The sequence below is a fragment of the Rattus norvegicus genome, chromosome 6, assembly GCF_036323735.1.
Source record: "Rattus norvegicus strain BN/NHsdMcwi chromosome 6, GRCr8, whole genome shotgun sequence".
Taxonomy (NCBI): domain Eukaryota; kingdom Metazoa; phylum Chordata; class Mammalia; order Rodentia; family Muridae; genus Rattus; species Rattus norvegicus.
The window spans coordinates 81,144,727-81,164,698 of NC_086024.1; positions in this window are offsets into that span (position 1 = coordinate 81,144,727).

A 19,972-nucleotide genomic window follows, 5' to 3' on the forward strand; every position below is an offset into this window, starting at 1 on the left:
TTTTCAGGGCAAGGAATCACTTGGGAGGTAAAAGTTATCCCAGGCTACACGAGACCCTGTCTCAAAAAAATTATACTCATGCATGTGCTCTCTCTCTCTCTCTCTCTCTCTCTCTCTCTCTCTCTCTCTCTCTCACACACACACACACACACATCATATATATGTATATATATTAAAAGTGAAAAATTACAGGTGTGTAATTTTTACGTACCAGAGAAAACATTTAAAAAGGAAAAAAAATCACAAATTCTATGTATGTAAGATGTTCAACATTAGGAATTAAGGAAAAGCTAAAGGAAATAAGGTATATCTTCTTTTTAAAAATAATGATGATTTTTTTTAAAGGAAAAAGAAATAATTTATTCTGCTTGATCAGATCATAACAGGAAAAAACTCAATAGCAAGCAAAAAACAAAACAAAAACAAAAGCAAAGAAAACCACCCAGGAGATTGAACAATGGACTCTTTCTTTTTCTTGCATATTTTATATATTTGCATTTCAAATGTTATCCCTGATATTTGTTTTAAAGAAATAATCACTTTCATTTTTTAGAGGAAGGATACCTTATGAGCTTTTTGAAAATTTTTCAATATTCATAGAATCCTTTAAGATATGCTGTTGTTTGGCTGAGGAATTGGTCTCCTCTAATTAATTTCCTAAGAAAATAATAGAAAATTTAAGCAAGTATTAGATATCAGCATCAAAATCGTACTTTTAAAATTGAAATCAATCTAAGTGTGATACATATCACAAGGATGTGTTATATTTATATGGAACTGTTATTTCTTCATTAACACACACTGTCTTTGAAAGATATGGTCAATCTATTCATTTTTCTTCATTTTGCTAGCATATATTTTTTTTCTAAAGAATTTTGATAAAAATAAAGATGTGTGCTCTAAATTTTTAAAAACAGAAAGTAATATTGCATTTGATTTTAAGTCCTTTCTAGGTTTTGAAATTATGAAATCAAAATGTCAGAAGCTGCTTCAGTGACATGGAACTGGTTTCTACCATTAGAAATGATCAAATTCCAGAGTAATAGCTATTTCATGACCAATGATCATGAGTCATGACCATTGTTCCCACTGCATATGATTGAAGTGTGTAAGATACACAATATTGACTTTACCATATGTTCTATATCTCAAAATGAAACAATGTCTGTATGCTATTATTATTATTATTATTATTATTACATAATTAACAAGGAAAACACCTATAGAATAAGAGTTTGAGGGAAAATCAACAATTTCAGACAGGACGTTTGAGTAAACTAAGAACTATGATTGGGTCTGTGGGTTAGGAAAGCAGATCACACAGGGAAAGCAGGCTCCAGATTCTCCTGAGGTGAAGGTGCACCCTGGGCCAATTAGAAAGACTGAAGGAGGTGCCCTTTGTAGGAGATGAAATCTGCCCCATCCGTCCCTCCAGAAGGCAGATCTTAAAGAAGTATGTACAACATGGGTTGATATTTACCCGAATTCACCCCCTGAGCAAATACCAAATCTGGTAGCACAAGAGAGGATTCTGGGTAATAGGAGGAAATATATTGGGGAGTAAAAAGTAGATGATCGAGGGGCTAAGAGATGCCTCAGCAGTAAAGAACACTGACTGCTCTTTCAGAGAACCCAGGTTCAATTCCCAGCACCTACATGGCACCCCACAACCATCTGTTACTCCAGTCCCCAGAGCATATCTGTGCACCATGTGTATGCAGTGTCCACAGAGGTCAGAAAAGGGTGCACAGACACACTGCCAGGCAAATATTCAAAGCGGAAAAAACAATCTAGGAGACCTTGTGTGTTCACCTGCTGAATATTTCTATTTGTAGGAGTTACTATAATGCTTGTGACAGTAGCTCTGTAGACAAGAGTTGTCTTGGTTACTAAGTTAGGCTGATCTATCTAAATTGGCCATTGTATTTTGTGAAGGAGTCCTTCATGAATTAAGGAGAATTTCATGAGTTTTATAACCTAAACATTAGGATCCTTGCTTTCACCCCTGTTCCACTTTCTGACCGTACTCTATACAATACCCTTCACACCTCTGTTCCTCCTCTGAAAATTATTTTGACTGACAGATGGATTTTTACTTATTAGGGTGTGTGTGTGTGTGTGTGTGTGTGTGTGTGTGTGTGTGTGTGTGTGTGTGTGTGTGTAGTGATGTGGAGTACGTGGAGGTCAGAGGACAACTTGCAGGAGTCTACCACTATTTGGTACCAGGGATGAAGTCAGTTTGTTAGGTTTGTAAGCATATGCTCCCCCAGTAGCAGAGTCATCTCATTGAGCCTCATATTTTAAATTGAACATGCCCAGTCTCCCCCTACCCCATGCCGTTCACACAGTGATTTTATTAGCTATCAACAGAAACATCTTCTTTTTCCCTATGTGACTAGGGCAGACTTTACTGCAATTATATGACCCAACATCTCTTTCTAACCTGTACTGTGGATACTTGTGTAAATGCAAGATCTATGCTCAGTTATTTTTCTATTACTGAAGTTTTATTTAAGTTAGTATAATTAATGATGCACTATATTAATAATAAAATAATTTATTCTATATTTAATTTATTCTATACTTTACATGTAAATATAAACTTTGGCTGAATTTAATGAATAAAATATATGATTGGCTGACTAAATGAATGAATGAAACACAAGACCATTGTCACTAAATCACTGGGTTTGTCTACTTCTAGTCTGTGTTTCTGAGTCCTAACAGCTTGAGGTAATAGAAGACGGTATGTTAGTAGTATGCTGTATACTGTTGGCTCTTGTCTCTGTCATTGGTCTGGGGATTCAGACTCTCACAGAAAATTCTGAAGGTTCCTGGATACCACGTGATGTGACCTAGAAAAGCCCTACAGATTATTAGGTCATCAGATGGCATTCATTACTCCCATGGCTAGGTCTGCCTTTCTTTAGTGACTTCTCTGTTGTTAAGCAAAGCCCTTGAGATGTTCATTGATGTTTCCTGCTGCAGGATCTTATTTATTGGTATTGTGATGGACTTGATTCCTTCAGTGAGTGTAGAGTGCTCCTGAAGGGTTAGAGCAGACAGAGTGAAGGGGCTGGATTGTTTTCTTCTCAGTCCACTGACTGTGATAGCCCATATTCTGAACTCTTTCTCTCCTGGATATTCTCTGTGGATATCATTATGAGATCTTTGTGCTCACAATGTGGAATCTTAAAGATAGAAAAGAGAGGTCAAAGACATCCATTTAACTAATTCCTTCATCATTTGAGAAGCAAACAATGATAAGTATTCCCATTTACAAACGCCTAAGGACAGAGTTTGTACTGTCCTGATGGCTGAAGAAGTATTCACAGTGTTTGCAGGTATTTGGTGATCTTCCTGGTTGACTGTGAGCCACTCTTTAGAAACTTTAGGAACAATGGCTTCAGGGCAACCAGTGTCCCTTTTAGAAATAAACTAAGGGGTCAGAAGTCTGTCTTCCTGAGGCCCTGTGGGCTGGAGACACAATGGAAGGGAATTACACAAATTACCTCTGGACCAGGTTAGCATGGAAAGGCCCTGTTCTTCCTCCACAGCAAGAAGGGATGCTGTAGTGTTCAGCACTTCCTTTCATTGGAGCTCCTGCCCTCTCTCCTAATTCTGGCAAGCGCATGAGCTTGGCGAGGAGGCTGGCAAGCATTTCCCAAGGCAGGAAAGGTTAAAGTATCCTGGAGGTTGTTTAGTGCAGAACTGTAAATATTTGTTGAAAGGTTTGTGGAGCTGCTTCTTTTGATACCTCTAATCCACCGAGACAGAAATAACTTCAAAGCCAGGCCTAGTCTGACTTGGTCCTCAACCAACGGAAAAGATCAGCTACTGCTAAAATGTTTTCAGTCGCAGCCAGGCAGCCTGCCTTAGCTGGAGTTCTGGAGGGTGAATCATGATTTAATTGTCTTTGGGCACTCACTCGCACATCTGCTTGGGAACATCTACAGGGCAGAAGCTGAGCTGCATGAATAACTGTGAAGGAGACTTGAGTTTACACCGTTCCATGCTGTCAGCAGCGGAACGAAAAGTGAGGTTTGTGCCTGTTCAAAAGGCCAGGCTGAGCCAGCTGGGCCCCTGTTGGGAGGTGGCTGGGCAGCGTGGAGCAGAGGAAGAGTAAAGGTTTGGGCTTCACCAGAAATTTTAGAGATTTCCAAATTGTCCTAGAGCCCTGTGCCCCTAAACTTTTCCCAGGCTAGCAAGAGGAAAAGGTAGTAGAATTTATTTTAAAATTGATGGTAGGTTTAAGGGAATTTGAATAGTATTTTAAAGTATTTTAAACATATTCGAACAATTTCAAAAGAATTCATTCCTTAATTTTCTGCTATCTCCAAGGTATACTTTAATTTTTACTCTATTTTTTCCCCTAGAAACAACAAAGAACACACAAAAGTTAATGGAATTCATATTCTGTGTGGGCAGAAGATGGATTTTGAAAATTTTATCATGTGACATTTAATGAGCATGATGTAAAGTGAACAGAATTTTGTAAATATTTTACTGCTTACAACTTTGGTATCTTAACTTATTTTTGCTATTGTTACTATTTCTATAACGAAGACCCCATCAATTTCACGGATTGTTAGGTACAAACAAATTCCAATTCTGCTGTATTAAATTCCACGTCACAACTAAAATATTAATATCAGACAACTTAACAGTGGAAGAAGCTTTAGGAGCTAGAAGGTCTCTGTCTGAGGTTGTCTTTTCTGTAGTCAATGCCCCTTGGGTTTTAGGTTAGATTTTGAAGACTACCAGAGCCTCCCAGCTGGCCAGGATGTCCCACTGTGCATTTTCCTCAGAGATGGAGAAAGAAGGGAAATGGGGAAGAGAAACACTGAAAATAGTGACAACAAATTTTATTTGAAAAAAATTTTAAAAATGTTTAAAAACAGAAGAAGCTTGAGTAAAAATATTTAGCCTGAATGCTTGGTAAGGGATTTAATTACTCAATGCTGGTTCATTCTTTTATAAACAATGAATTAAGAATATGTCTTAGTCTTACTTTGAGATTAAAATGACTATTAATATGACATCTGGCCCTGTGCACTCAATGACAACCTTTTCTCTACTAACGCTGAATTGCTAACAAAAGCTATTTCTAAGACTTTATGATATATATTTAGATTAATTTTATAATCATAATAATTCAACTACTCAGTTATTTACTCATAAAATATTTACTAAGTCAGTATCCGCAAGAAGCACACATGTTGCGCGTACAAGTTTCAGGCTCTAGAATGATGGCGCTTGTCTTCTGATAGATGGCTTTGGGTAGAGAAGGAAAGAAGCATAATGGTGTCAGTGTCTTTAGCTAGAAAGACTCCGTTCTTTTCTCTTTAACTAGGAAAAGCATCTACTGCGAAAACTATTTGGAGGGACAATACGATTAGTTCCGTTATTATAGATACCCCATTAAGGTATAAGGAACCATACCAAGGCATAGTAATGTAGAAAAAAATTGTTGTAATAATAATAATGGCCATTATTATTATTACTATCTCATGAGTTTCAAGTGTTGATGGGGCATGGATGCACAGATTTCTCAAGATCTCAAAGCTAGTTTCAGCCAGTGGGTAGTTGAGGCTCGGGCTGTCTGACAAAACTACTGGCCTTCCTCACACCATTAGCATTTGCTGCTTGTTGATGTCTAGATGCAGAGGTGGAAATGCCAAGCAGATTGCCACAAATCTTGAGTTTCTCAAGACACAGAGACTCCTCGGAAGCCGAGATGGAAGCATTCCAGATTCTTCAGACCAGTCAACCTTGGAAATTCTGCAGTAGTGAAGACTTCTCCAGTGAACTCAATAACAAGTCAGACCAGATTGAATGGGGAAGCCACTATGAAGAGTGTGGATTCCAAGAGCTAGTTCACCCTGGAGGGAAGGGAGATTTGTTTGATCTTTGGAGACAAGTTACCACAAAACTCCTGCAAATACCTGGGATAATGGCTGGGGAGAGAGGGTGAGTGATTGATCCAGGATTTAGGATTTAGAAGGCATGTCACAGCTGAAATGGAAGGAAGACTGTTTTGAAGAGACTCTCACAGTTACTCAGTGGATGAAAGAACAGAGCCAGCAGTAGATCTTATTAGAGGCAGGAGGAGGATGAGGAAGGCCTGAAGTCAGACCTAGCAATGCATGGGTGCATTTATTCATGAAAAGCACTTTCAGATTTAAATGTGTCAGAGAGCCTGAGAAGAAACAGTTAAGAAATGTCTTTGTGACTTAAAAGAAAAGCCACCGACTGCTTTATAAAGCCACTGTATAATGGAAACAGGACGTGCTGGAAGTCTGGAGGCAAAGAACGTCAGAGCATGTTTGAAAGAACTTTACAAATGAGATGATAGAACCCGATGGTAATGATATGTCCTGATCTCTGAACAATGTATTGGAGGAAGAGTATATCGAGGCTGTGTGTTTTACTGGTGGCACAAAATATCCAGTCTTTTTCTACATCCATGTCCCTGCCATTAGGCTATACTGGATATCTAACCCCTGAGAGTCTTCTCCATGTCTCTCCTGTTTGGAATGATCTTGAAAGCCACATGTTAAGACGGCAGAGACATAAGTCAGAAGGTCATGGATTTCTTAGTCATCATCTAGAAGAGAGGCTGTCAGGTAGAAAATGCTTATGCTGGATTTTAACTCTCTCCTCTCTCTCTCTCTCTCTCTCTCTCTCTCTCTCTCTCTCTCTCCCTTCCCCTCCCTCCCTCCCTCCCTCCCTCCCTCCCTCCCTCCCTCCCTCCTTCCCTCTCTTTCTCTCTGGCCTGTGCTTGAGACTGGTTCTCCCTAAGTATGGGCTGGTTTAGACCCTCACTATATGATCCAGGATGATCTTGAACTTGGGCCTCCTCTCCTCTCCTCTCCTCTCCCTCCCCTCCCCTCCCCTCTCCTCTCCTCTCCTCTCCCTCTCCTCTCCTCTCCTCTCCTCTCCTCTCCCCCTCCCCCTTCTTCTCTTCTCTCCTCTCCTCTCCTCTCCTCTCCTCTCCCCCCTCCCCTCCCCTCCCTTCTCCTCTCCTCTCCTCTCCTCTCCCCTCCCCTCTCCTCTCCTCTCCCTCTCCTCTCCTCTCCTCCCCTCTCCTCTCCTCTCCTCTCCCCCTCCCCTCCCCCTTCTTCTCTTCTCTCCTCTCCTCTCCTCTCCCCCCTCCCCTCCCCTCCCTTCTCCTCTCCTCTCCTCTCCTCTCCCCTCCCCTCCCCTCCCCTCCCCTCCCCTCTCCTCTCCTCTACTCTCTTCTCCTCTCTTCTCTTCACCTTACTATGGAGATTATAGGCATTTACCACCATACCCAGCTAGAAAATAAACTCTTGCATTAAGCTCTGACATTTTCGGTTATATGTTATAGAAACTATTATTATTGAGAAGTGAAAGACTTTTTTAAAGGACAAGATACAGGTTGAAGAGTCAAAGGGAGAACTGGAAGAAGAAATAATTGGAGAAATTAATCAAAAATTAAAATTAAAACAATTGGTTGAAAAGTCAGAGACACCATGACCATGACGGTATGGAGTTCTAAGAAGTTCTTGAGTTCTTACATTTTTACATTTGAAAAATTACTTCATATTCATACTTTTCTTTATAACAGGTCCATGAGGAAAATGCTCATCACATTTTACAGATGATGAAATTTAGACTCAAAATAAATCATAAGAATAAGGTCACAAAAGTTATGCATTGTGTATCCTCTCTATCAAGTAATTAAAACATGATTTACGGGATAAAATGAAAGTCATATACTATCAAAACAAGTCCATACACTCAAGGAAAAAATTGCCATTTTGCTAGAAACTTTTTGGATAAATTAGCAAAGAGTAGTTCTAATTACTGAGCAACCTCGAGGTGCTTCAAGATGATGGCAGCAAAAGCTGCTAACGGAGAAAAGCAATCAATTGTCTGTTCAGCCCCAACGAATCACAATGACATAAGGTGCAATGGTGGCACTTATATCCAGAGGCAACAAATGGTCACCTAGTTGGACTTAAGGACTTAAGGAGGGAGTTCATTGCCTAACACTGTAAGTTAAACGAACTACTTGAGGTTGGTAAGGCCATGGAACCTAGAGGAGAACCTACGTTTGCCAGTGTCCTAAACCAGAATGGTATTTTAACTGCATTTTAAATACTCAGTCTTATAGCTACAGGAGCGTGTAGCTTTCACTCCCTGTCAAATAAGCTTCATTTTGCAGCAGAGGTCCATTACAGAAAAGCATCACTGATCAAAAGGCAAAGAAAACTGACCATATGGTGCTCGCTCCCAATGAATACATTTACAGTATAACCGGTGCACTTAAGGAGTATTAAGGAGAATGGGGACTTCAACTTTCCTTGGGAAGAGGATGCCTGCTCCTGTTTGGATGATGGGAGCGAGGTGCACACTCTGTTTCCGTGACTGTCATTGAGATTTGAGGCAGATAGGGGAGCAGAAGCAGGCACTTCATGAATGTCACAAGCTGGACTGTTAGGGCCATTGAGCGCTGTGTCAGGGTACTGGACTGAGCCTACTTTTGCATTTATGCTAGTGATCTATCAAGGTTCTTACTTTATGAGGAGGATACCTCTTTTGGCAACTGGCATACCTTTCAGATTTTGGAGCCTGGGTAGAGAGGTCAAAAAAGCAGGAAGATTTTTAGGAATGGTACCTGTCTCCTCAGAAAAAGCCAGTTGAGGTGTGTGTGTGTGTGGGGGGGGGGGGTCATCTGTGAGTGGGTGTTGAATGAGTGGCCTAAACAGGCAAGGGTTTCCCACTTCCCACAAGTAAGACACTTCCACGGAGACTCCGAAGCTCGTGACTAGTGGAGGAAGAGGGTCTCCATGGAATGCTGGATTAGAGGGCGTGCAAAATCTGAATTATTGTTTATTAGTTATTTGTTTATGAAGACTAGGGAGACCCAACCTTCACATTTTTGGTTTCTTGGGACCCACGCTGAGAACACAAATGTATTTTGACGAGGAGGCACCTTCCATACACGAGTTAGGATCATTTAAGGATTGAGCTGTGAACAATAAAAACGCGCTTATTCATACAAACGTAACTTAATCCTGGCCCTTTTTTAAGCTTCTTATTATGCCTAGTTACTTGATGGGACTTGGTCTGGCAGGTCTTTAGTGTTTAAGAGGTTATATTTTCAGAAAATAAGGATTTTTTTTTTACTTGAATGTTTCAAAATGCTTTCATGGCATCTGAAGAAAGCCACTTGATTAAAGTGTTTGTAGTTTAAGGTAAATCCTTTCTTCTTTCCAAAGAATTTAGAGTTCTGGCACAAGCTAAAAGGGTTAAACTACACCTGCACCCTTTCATTGTGTTGTTGTGAATATTATGAGTGAAGGCCAAAATATGAGTCTGCATGTGAATGTTCGGTAACTTCTCACCCGCCCCTGCACCCGTTGCCCCACCCCATATATCTCATGATATAAATATGTTACTCATTTATCAAGTATTGTGTGGTGATGAAGCAAATTGAAGCTTTGACAGCCCTCCATTAGTGCAGGAGAAAACCTGTAGAGACCTAACTCGTGCTCATTAATCTGCTCCTTGTCCCACCTGCTCTCACCGAGGCCACTCACCAGAGGCTTCTCAGTAATGGAAGAGCTGGCTATTTAAACACGCAGAGCCCATCCACACCCTAGTCAAGAGGAGGCCGTCCTAAACCATACATTATTACCTATTTCCCCACTGAGTATCATTACCCCAGGCTCCTGCTTCTTTCTTGTTATCCTCTTCAAATAAATAGTTCTTGGGGGAGGAGTGCGGCTGTGCCTTTAGCCTCCAACCCCAGTAAGCAAGAATACTTGATAGATTGCTCCTTCAGAACAAATCTGTTTAATTAAATACATTCAGAGAGAGAGGGGAGGGGAGGAGGGCAGAGAGGGAGAAAGAGAAAGAGAAAGAGAAAGAGAGGTTGCTTCTGAGAATCCTTATGCTGAACCCAAGAGCTCTCCCTACTAATGCAGGCACTCTCTATTTTATCCCAGAGGACAGGGAATTGTGGGTCAGCTGCCATGTTTTCACCAGTTTTGGATATTGGTAGTGTTGATGATTCTCTTCTCTGCCACATGGGAGCCAAGCGGGAAGCAAAGCAAACTGAAGTGTTGGGGGAAGCAGCAGGGCAGAGCACATTGGTTACACAGGCTCGTTCCAGCAATCTCATCACAGTTTTAACCATCATGTGTTTGACTTAGTCTTTACGAACTATGTTTTAAGACAAAGTTAGCATATTGATTTATTCCTCGATTACATATTAATTAAGGACCTATCATGTGCCGGGCTCTGTACTGGGCATCTAGAATCTGCTCTTGAAAGGAAAAAGGTCAAAATCATGGTGTCTTTGAAAGCCACGTGGAAAAGAAGACAGAAAAAACTTGTTAGGCAAAAACATGGCTGCTAACATATAAAATTACAGTTTCAGATATTTCATAATTCTACTTTGAAATGACAAACAATGGCATGCCATCTTACAGCTTAGATCAGAGCTGATTTCATGTGTGGGTGACTTCCACATTGTCTCGGTTTACCAGAACAGATTTTGCTTTATCCTGTTTCAAGTCCAGAGCCTACTAAGTTCAGGATGGGTTGTGTAAATCTGGTGTCACAGCCTCTTTCCAGCTTAAATGTTCTGACAAAGCAATTAGGAGGGCGACACCTCAAACCACAGACCCAGTAGACCATGTGGGATTGGAATAACACAGATAAAAATGTTAAGCATCAAGGTTAGTGTCTGGAACTTTTTTAGAGGTAGAACCAGATACCCTATTACCCCAGGCTCTCCAGACGGTGCTGCCAGGTGACAACGACTTTAGAAACCCTAGAAGTAGAGTGCATTACCCTGGAGCCACCTTCTTCTGGCTTGTGAACTGCGTTGAAGGAACAACCAACAAGTCCCAGGCCACACATTTCTGTCTTTAAAAAGGACAAGAGAAGGAATCCTACCTTTGTGAACCTAGTCCAATGGTCCAGACTCCTCTCTCTCTCTCTCTCTCTCTCTCTCTCTCTCTCTCTCTCTCACACACACACACACACACACACACACACACACACACACACTCACACACGAGTAGAACTCATGATCAAGTCTCATATAAAATTATTCAAAGAATAACACTTAAAAAGAAAAGGAAAGCAAGAAGCAGAATATGTTCAGTGATTCAAAGAAATACGCTCATATCATGGATGCCACCCTTAGCCATATGCTTCAAAGAGAATTAAAATAAATTGATAAATTTGTGAAAATATAGAAAGTATTACTAAAAAGAAAAAGCCAGAAATGACTACAGGAGAGAAACATTTAAAAGACAACAGTCATAAAAGTTACAAAAAGGAAAAACCCAACCAAAACAAAAACAAAAACCAACAACAACAAACAACAAAGCAAAGCAAACCAAACCAACAGTAACAAAAACCAACCCTTTCAGAAATGTCCAAACAGGAAAGAGAAATACTGAATGTTATTGTAAGAGAAACAGGAGTGGGAAAACATAAGAAATGAAGAAGATTGGGAAAGTATTTGAAAGTGACAAATATCTGAGTAAGTACAACCCTATGTGTACACAGGAACGCTCAAAGAAGAACGCCAAATAAACAGAACAGCAAATGGTAAAATATGTCATAAAAACTCTATTGAAAAAAATCGGGTCTAATATTAAACAAGAAAATAGTTGGAAAAACTGGTTCAAAAAGCCAAACTAAGACATATTTTATTCAGTATAATAATCTTATGCATATTCAAATTAAATGACAATCCATGTGTTAGAAAAACAAAAACACATTATCAGTTCATCCAAGATCTGTGTGCTAGTTAACCACTAATGGCATAACAGAATTAAATTACTTTAGGAAATAACACAAACACAGGATAGACTCACCTTGAAATGTGAGGAGTTTGGATGGGCTGTCTATGACAGCCTGGCCAAAGCTTAGGAGGCACTGATCTTGTGAGTCTTCAGGAGGGAGCTCACGGAGCATGTGCACGAGAGGCTACAGTGATAAGAAGCTTTGACCTCAACTATGTGCTGATGAACCCCATTCATGGGGTGGAGGATGGTGGACAGAAGACATGATCCCCTGACAGAAGAAAACAGACCAAGTACAAAGAGTGACTCCAGGAAACATGGCACCAGATGTAAAATACCAACACCAAGGCATAAGCTGACAGACGCCTCCATGTAGAAAGTTGTTCTGCTAGAGACATTTTGCAGAGGCTGAGCAAAATTGCACCAGTTGTTCAAAGCAAACTAGGAAATAGAAGATAAAGTATTTATTTTTAGTTTTATTTTTTGAGATCATAACTATGTAATTTCCTTTTCTTGCTCAGAACCCTCCTAAAACACACACACACACACACACACACACACACACACACACACACACACACACACAGAGAGAGAGATAAAACCTGCTTAGTCTGCTACCTACTTCTATGTGTGTTTCATGGGTATTTGGTATTGGATGACAGTGGGTGCGCTCGTCTCTGGTGAAGACTACTTCTCTTGCTCTTACCCTTCCTTTGTTGCCTGGAGCTCTTTGTATAAGGTCGAGGCCATCTCTGGTCTTTCTCGGGTTCACTTTGGCATGCCCATTGGTGTCTTTCTTGCTCAGTTTATGTTTAGGGGCTTGTATTGGTGAGACTTTATGGGTGTAGCATCTGGTATTACCGGAGACAGTCTCACAGCTACCTTCCTGTGCTCCAGTAATCTTTCCGCCCCTCGTCTGCAATGCTCTCTGAACCTTAGGGGCTGGAGTGTTTTGTGGGTTCGTTTATTGAGTCTGGGATCCACAACTCTGCGTTTCGATTTGTGGTAGTTCTCTGTAGTGTTCTCCATCTGTTGCAAAGAGAAGTTTTCTTTGTTGAGGGACGAGGAGGACTAAACTTACCTGTGGATATAAGCAGGAAGAAATATTTAGACTGTAGTTAGAGATTGTGTTGATTTAACAAAGCGGTGAGATAATTTAGTATTTCCAGCATAAGTAGAAAGTTGTACAGGGACTTAAATAATACCCTAGTGATATAACTTATGTGTAACTCAATCTATTGATGAACAATATTTACAGTCATAATTTAGAATCAGTGAGTAAAATTATGATTTTAAAAATAAGGTAAATTATATTTGGGGAGTGCTGAAGTAGAAGGGTTGGTATAAATGAACTAATAGTTAATGATAGGAAAAAACATGACATTTGTTGTGGTTTGCATTTTAATGGCCCCCTATTGGCTCATGTGGTCTAAACACCTGGTCTCCAGCTGATGGCACTGTTTTGGCAGGTTGTGGAACCTTTGAGGTGGCCCCTCCCTTCTTCTTCTGGACTGCACACCAAATGTGGTGGTTGCTTCATGCCCTCACCACCACGTCCTCACCACCAGGATGGACTGCGTTATTCCTTAGTGTCTTAGTCAGGGTTCTCTAGAGTCACAGAACCTATGGGTAGTCTCTATATGGGAAGAGAATTGGTTGATGAGTTACAGTTTGTAGTCCAACTCGCCAACAATGATCAGCATCAGCTGTGAATGGAAGTCCAAGGATCTAGTAGTGACTCAGTCCCACGAGGCAGGCAGACAGGCAGAAAAAAAAAGAGACTCTTCCTTCTTCCAATGTCCTTATGTAAATCTCTAGCAGAAGGTGTGCCCAGATTAAAGGTGTGTACCACTTGCTTTGTCCCAGGTGACCTTGAACTCAGAGATCTCCTTGCCTCAAGCTTCTGGGATTAGCCACTTTGCCTCAAGATCTCCATACCAAGATCCAGGTCAGAAACTTGTATCTCCCAGCCTCAAGATCAGGATTGCAGGTGAGCCTTCCAGTTCTGGATTGTAGTTCATTCCAGATATAGACAACCAGGAACAGCCACTACACTTAGACTGAACCCAAAGAAACCCTCATCACTTAGGTTGATGCTTTTCAGCAAGGAGAAAACTAACCAACGGAGATTATACCACACACACTGGCCAGTATGAAAGCAAAGCAGAAACAGCAAAAGTCTTCAGATGCAAAAACTCTGTCTCTCCTTGAGGAGAGGAAGATAAAGGTTGGAGGAAGTACCAATGTTTTGGCTATTATTATTTTTCTTTCTTTCTTCTTCTTCTTCTTCTTCTTCTTCTTCTTCTTCTTCTTCTTCTTCTTCTTCTTCTTCTTCTTCTTCTTCTTCTTCTTCTTCTTCTTCTTCTTCTTTTTTGGCCTTTACACTCCAGTCCCAGTCCACCCTCTGAGTGGTACACATCCCATACCTCCTCCTGGTTCCCCTGTCTCCACCCCCCCACCCTATCAGACTTCTAAACTTCCTGGGGACTCCAGTCTCTTGAGGGTTAGGTGCATCTTGTCTGACTGAACCCAGATCCAGAAGTCCTCTGCTGTATATGTGTTGAGGACCTCATCTCAGCTGGTGTTTGCTACCTGGTTAGTGATCCAGTGTCTGAGAGATCTCAGGGGTCCAGGTTAATTGAGATAGCTGGTCCTCCTACAGGGTCACCCTCCTCTTCAACTTCTTCCAGCTTTCCCCTAATTCAACAGAGAGGTCAGCAGCTTCTGTTCATTGGTCGGGTGCACATATCTGCATCTGACTCCTTCAGCTGCTTGTTGGGTCTTTTGGAGAGCAGTCATGATAGGTCCCTTTTTGTGAACACTCCATAGCCTCAGTAATGGTGTCAGGCCTTGGGGCCTCCCTTTGAGCTGGATCCCACTTTGGGCCTGTCGCAGACCTTCTTTTCCTCAGGCTCTTCTCCATTTCCATCCTGTAGTTCTTTCAGACAGGAAGAATTATGGGTCAGAGCTTTGGCTGTGGGATGGCAACCCCATTCCTCACTCGATGTCCTGTCTTTCTGCTGGAGGTGGGCTCTACAAGTCCCCTCTCCCCACTGTATGACATTTTGTCTAGGGTCCCTCTCTTTGAGTCCTGAGTGAGTTTCTCACTCCCTAGGTCTCTGGTACATTCTATACGGTTTTTCCAACCTCCTTCCTCCTAAGGTTGCCTGTTTCCATTCTTTCTGCTGGCCCCCAGGGCTTCAGTCCTTCCCCCCACACCAATACCAGATCATGTAACCCCCCTTTCTCTCCCAGATACCTTCCTCCCTCCCCACTTGTGGTTGCTTTCTTCTCCTTCCCAAGTGGGACTGAGGAGTCCTAACTTGGACCCTTCAGTTTGTTGACCTTTTGGAGTCCTGTAGACTGTATCTTGGGTATTCTGTACTTTTGAGGCTTTAAGTCTTATTTGACTTGGAATTTTTTTGCAGGTAAGCTTTGATAATACATCTTAAAATTTTGGGGAACTCAAAGCTTTCACTGAGTTGTAAGCCAAACCAGTTTTAGTGCCATCCACATGTGAGTCCCCACCCTCCTGGTGACCTTTCTAGGCACCCTAGTTTTCCTTTGTTCAGACTTTGTTTACGGACATGGGATCTTCTAGTTCACTCCTTGTCTGATCACAGAGAACTGACTCCCAAAATAGAAGTTTGGGAACGCCTACGGAGGTCAGTCCTTTTGTTTTCCAGATGCAGACATTTGAGGCTGAGAAGCTTTGTTCCGGGTCTGAACTGGCTCTCCTACCCCCGTGATATTCTATCTATGGCTACAAAGGGCTGTCTTCAGGAGTATAATGTGGTCCATATGAGCATCCCCTGAGCTCCAGTATCCCCCACTTCCTTACTCCTTTGGTTTTGGGCACAGTTGAGGGAGTTCTGCTTGTGGGAGCCAGTGCAATTTACCTTGCCCTCTGCTGCCCTCTACTGGCACTGGCTAGTCTTCTCTGTTCGCCCTTCCTGCTCTGGCACCACTGGTCATCAAAAAATGGGGCACAACTCTCCCAATAACGCCATTTGTTTCCTCGCAGAGTACATCTATAGACTAGTAACAGTCCACATTGATTAGCCCTATCTGTTAGGAATGCAATCTCTTGTGCCCTCCCACTGTTTATTGAATGAGAATCTGTATTTTTTACTTAGGGGACCTAGGTCCTCAGTGATTCATTTTACCCAGTCAGTCATTACTGTGGCCATTCTAGTACACATTCTAGTCATGCTAGCTGGTCACTGTGAAGTGGACCAGGTGTTTTCCACAAGAGAGGCAGCCATCTCAAATCGCAGAGAACGGAAACTAGAATGCATTTGAGATCTTAAAACAACAACAACAACAATAAATAAATAAATGAATCCACATTAAAAGTGTGGAATGGGACTGGAGAGATGGCTCAGCCATTAAGAGCACTTGCTGCTCTCTTAGAGGACCTTTCTGATTCCCCACACCCACAGGGTACCTCCAAACAATCTGTAATTTAAGTTCCTGGGAATTTACCCTTTCTGGTCTCCATGGGCATGAGGCATTCATGTGGTGTACAGACACATATACAGAAAAAAAAACCCAATGCACATAAAATTAATTAATTAGCCAAGGAATCCATAAAGCTTCGCTAAGTTGTACATTTGTATTTGTGCCTGCATAAGGAAACTGGTTAGCTCAGTGTGGGTTCTGGCGTGAATTGACCCAATGGCAGGTCGTAAAGACCTGAGCGCGCAGTCTCTTTTAGAATTGAGAATCCACCAGTAGCTCAGAGGGAGTCTGAAGTGATTTATCTTTCAGCTTATGACTGAGTCATCTTCTAGAAAAACAAAACAAAACAAAAATAAACAGGTGGTATGTTTTAGGGAGCCATTTTTTTTTTTTATTTCAAATGCCTTGCTAGCCGGCCCACGGGGCTTTCCTGAACTCCACCCTTTCCAGCAACAAATACAGGCTCAAGGGCAGAGTCACATTCTGAGGAACAAAGAACATTTAACAGAAGAACTTAGGTTTGGGCACCGTGGCCTTCAGCAGGATGTTTCAGACGGAACCGGGCGGTCTCCCTGAGACAGGTATCTGAGCGCTCATACACTTTCACTTCTTGGAAAAGATAATAAATGCAGTTGAATGCATGACTTTCTGTAAATACCCCTGTGAGATTTCTCTTTGTGTGTGTGTGTGAATGTGTGTGTGAATGTGTGTGTGAATGTGTGTGTGGTGTGTGTGTCTGTATATAAGAAAGAAATGTGTTTCTGTTATGACAAGTGGTGAAGGCAAGTCATGCTGTCTTTGGGTTTTATGTGAACCGTAACTTCCTTACAGAAAGGTACTTATCTGTCGGAGAAGAGGGTTTACAAAATGAATAAAGTTGGGTGAAGCTGAAAAGAAGACTGGGGACAAAGAACTGGGGACAATAAACACATTGAATATGTTTAAAATGCCCTATTTCTGAAACAGTCCACCTTACAGACAAACCGCTGAGAGCCATATTCACAACCTCATTAAAACCCAGAGCTGAAAAGGTCCTTCAAGGATTTGTGGTCTGTTTCTTAATTCCTCCTTGCCTTGATTAAGTTTAGGAAATCAGAGTATACCATTAAGGAGGAAGCAAAGTGTGGGGGGAGAACTTAAGAGTTCAAATAGGAAGAAACTGGATAAATGTAGTACATTGAAACATATAGCACAAGAACTAAAATAACATGCTCCAGAAAAAGAAAGAAATGAATTTTTTGTATACATCATCCTTATTATATAACCTATGAAATTTGTACATACACATTCACTGAACAGAACTAAAACGGCCTACATATCACAGCTTCCTAAAAGAATATTTACATGAGGAACTTGAAAAATCCTGGTGGTTTTCCAAAACAGGATCACCTCTAAAGGTGCTTAATATTTATCTCCAGAAACATCAAGGTTAGATGGTTTACATTAGCTGCTCCCTTGGGGAAAAAAAAGTAAAGTTCTTCATCTGGCAATGGCAAAATTGGTATGCCGAAACCTAGTACTTATTTTGGGTAACTTGGTGGGACACACCAAGAAATGTGATGTAATCTTTCCATTCTACATGTGTGCGTGTATGCGTGTGTGTGTGTGTGTGTGTGTGTGTGTGTGTGTGTGTATGTGATGGACATGTTCTATATGTGTATATGCCACTTATTTTGAGTTAAGAAGACAAAGCAACCAGTTTTACATGGTATTCTTTACTAATGTTTCTAGATGTCCCAATAAAAAGCCTGTCAACATGACCCATGGAAACTTTGACATGAATAACATTGTGGTAATTGTGTAGAGTTTAAATCATGGTAGGGTAGGACAGTGTAGGAAGTTTTTCTTGGCTTTATCCTTTGGGACTATAGATGAGACAGTGTTATATGCCAATCCACATGAGGAAAGAGGAGTTCTATCGGAAGAACCACTCTTTATTGCTTTGACTTTCAGAAAGCAACCAGTGAAAATAGTTCTAGGCTTGGTTGACAACTTTCATGCCTTTTGGAAAATTCGTGTGTTTAGTTTCCTAAAGAAAATAGAGCAACATGCAGGAAATAATCATTGCCATAGAAACACCATTTACTTTTTATTTATTTAGAACCACTATTTCATTTTGTTAAATAAAAAAGCGTTTTCCCCAACCCATCCTTCCCTCTGTCAGCTGTGCTTTCTAATTTATTCGCTATGTTGTGTCTGTTGTGTCTGTAGAGGTTCCTCATTCTTAGGAGGTAAGAACTGGTTACTGAGGCGCTGCCAGTCAAGCATGAGAGAATGTTTGGAAGAGAATAAGGAAGTTGGGAGATGGACGAAGCAGAGAAGTTTAATAATTATCAGTTAACATGCTCAATCTAGAAATAATCCTGCCTACAATTGTTCGTAAGCACTGTGCTTCCTTGCTTCCTACCTGATGCAATCATTTCCTTCATGACTTCCGGAATTGTCCTACCCTCTGGAAGGAGGTGCAGCACTTTTAACCTAGGTTCTGAGCAGTGAAACCTGAAGTTTCGTTTTATTTCTCAAAGAGTATTTTTTTTTCCTTTATTAACTTGAGTATTTCTTATATACATTTCGAGTGTTATTCCCTTTCCCGGTTTCCGGGCAAACATCCCCCTCCCCCCTCCCCTTTCTTATCGGTGTTCCCCTCCCCACCCTCCCCCCATTGTCCCCCTCCCCCCAACAGTCTAGTTCACTGGGGGTTCAGTCTTAGCAGGACCCAGGGCTTCCCCTTCCACTGGTGCTCTTACTAGGATATTCATTGCTACCTATGAGGTCAGAGTCCAGGGTCAGTCCATGTATAGTCTTTAGGTAGTGGCTTAGACCCTGGAAGCTCTGGTTGCTTGGCATTGTTGTACATATGGGGTCTCGAGCCCCTTCAAGCTCTTCCAGTTCTTTCTCTGATTCCTTCAACGGGGGTCCTATTCTCAGTTCAGTGGTTTGCTGCTGGTATTCGCCTCTGTATTTGCTGTATTCTGGCTGTGTCTCTCAGGAGCGATCTACATCCGGCTCCTGTCGGTCTGCACTTCTTTGCTTCATCCATCTTGTCTAATTGGATGGCTGTATATGCATGGGCCACATGTGGGGCAGACTCTGAATGGGTGTTCCTTCAGTCTCTGTTTTAATCTTTGCCTCTCTCTTCCCTGCCAAGGGTATTCTTGTTCCCCTTTTAAAGAAGGAGTGAACCATTCACATTTTGATCATCTGTCTTGAGTTTCATTTGTTCTAGGCATTTAGGGTAATTCAAGCATTTGGGCTAATAGCTACTTATAAGTGAGTGCATACCATGTATGTCTTTCTGTGTTTGGGTTAGCTCACTCAGGATGATATTTTCCAGTTTCAGCCATTTGCCTACGAATTTCATAAACTCGTTGTTTTTGATAGCTGAGTAATATTCCATTGTGTAGATGTACCACATTTTCTGTATCCATTCCTCTGTTGAAGGGCATCTGGGTTCTTTCCAGCTTCTGGCTATTATAAATAAGGCTGCAATGAACATAGTGGAGCACGTGTCTTTTTATATGTTGGGGCATCTTTTGGGTATATGCCCAAGAGAGGTATAGCTGGATCCTCAGGCAGTTCAATGTCCAATTTTCTGAGGATCCTCCAGACTGATTTCCAGAATGGTTGTACCAGTTTGCAATCCCACCAACAATGGAGGAGTGTTCCTCTTTCTCCACATCCTCGCCAGCATCTGTTGTCCCCTGAGTTTTTGATCTTAG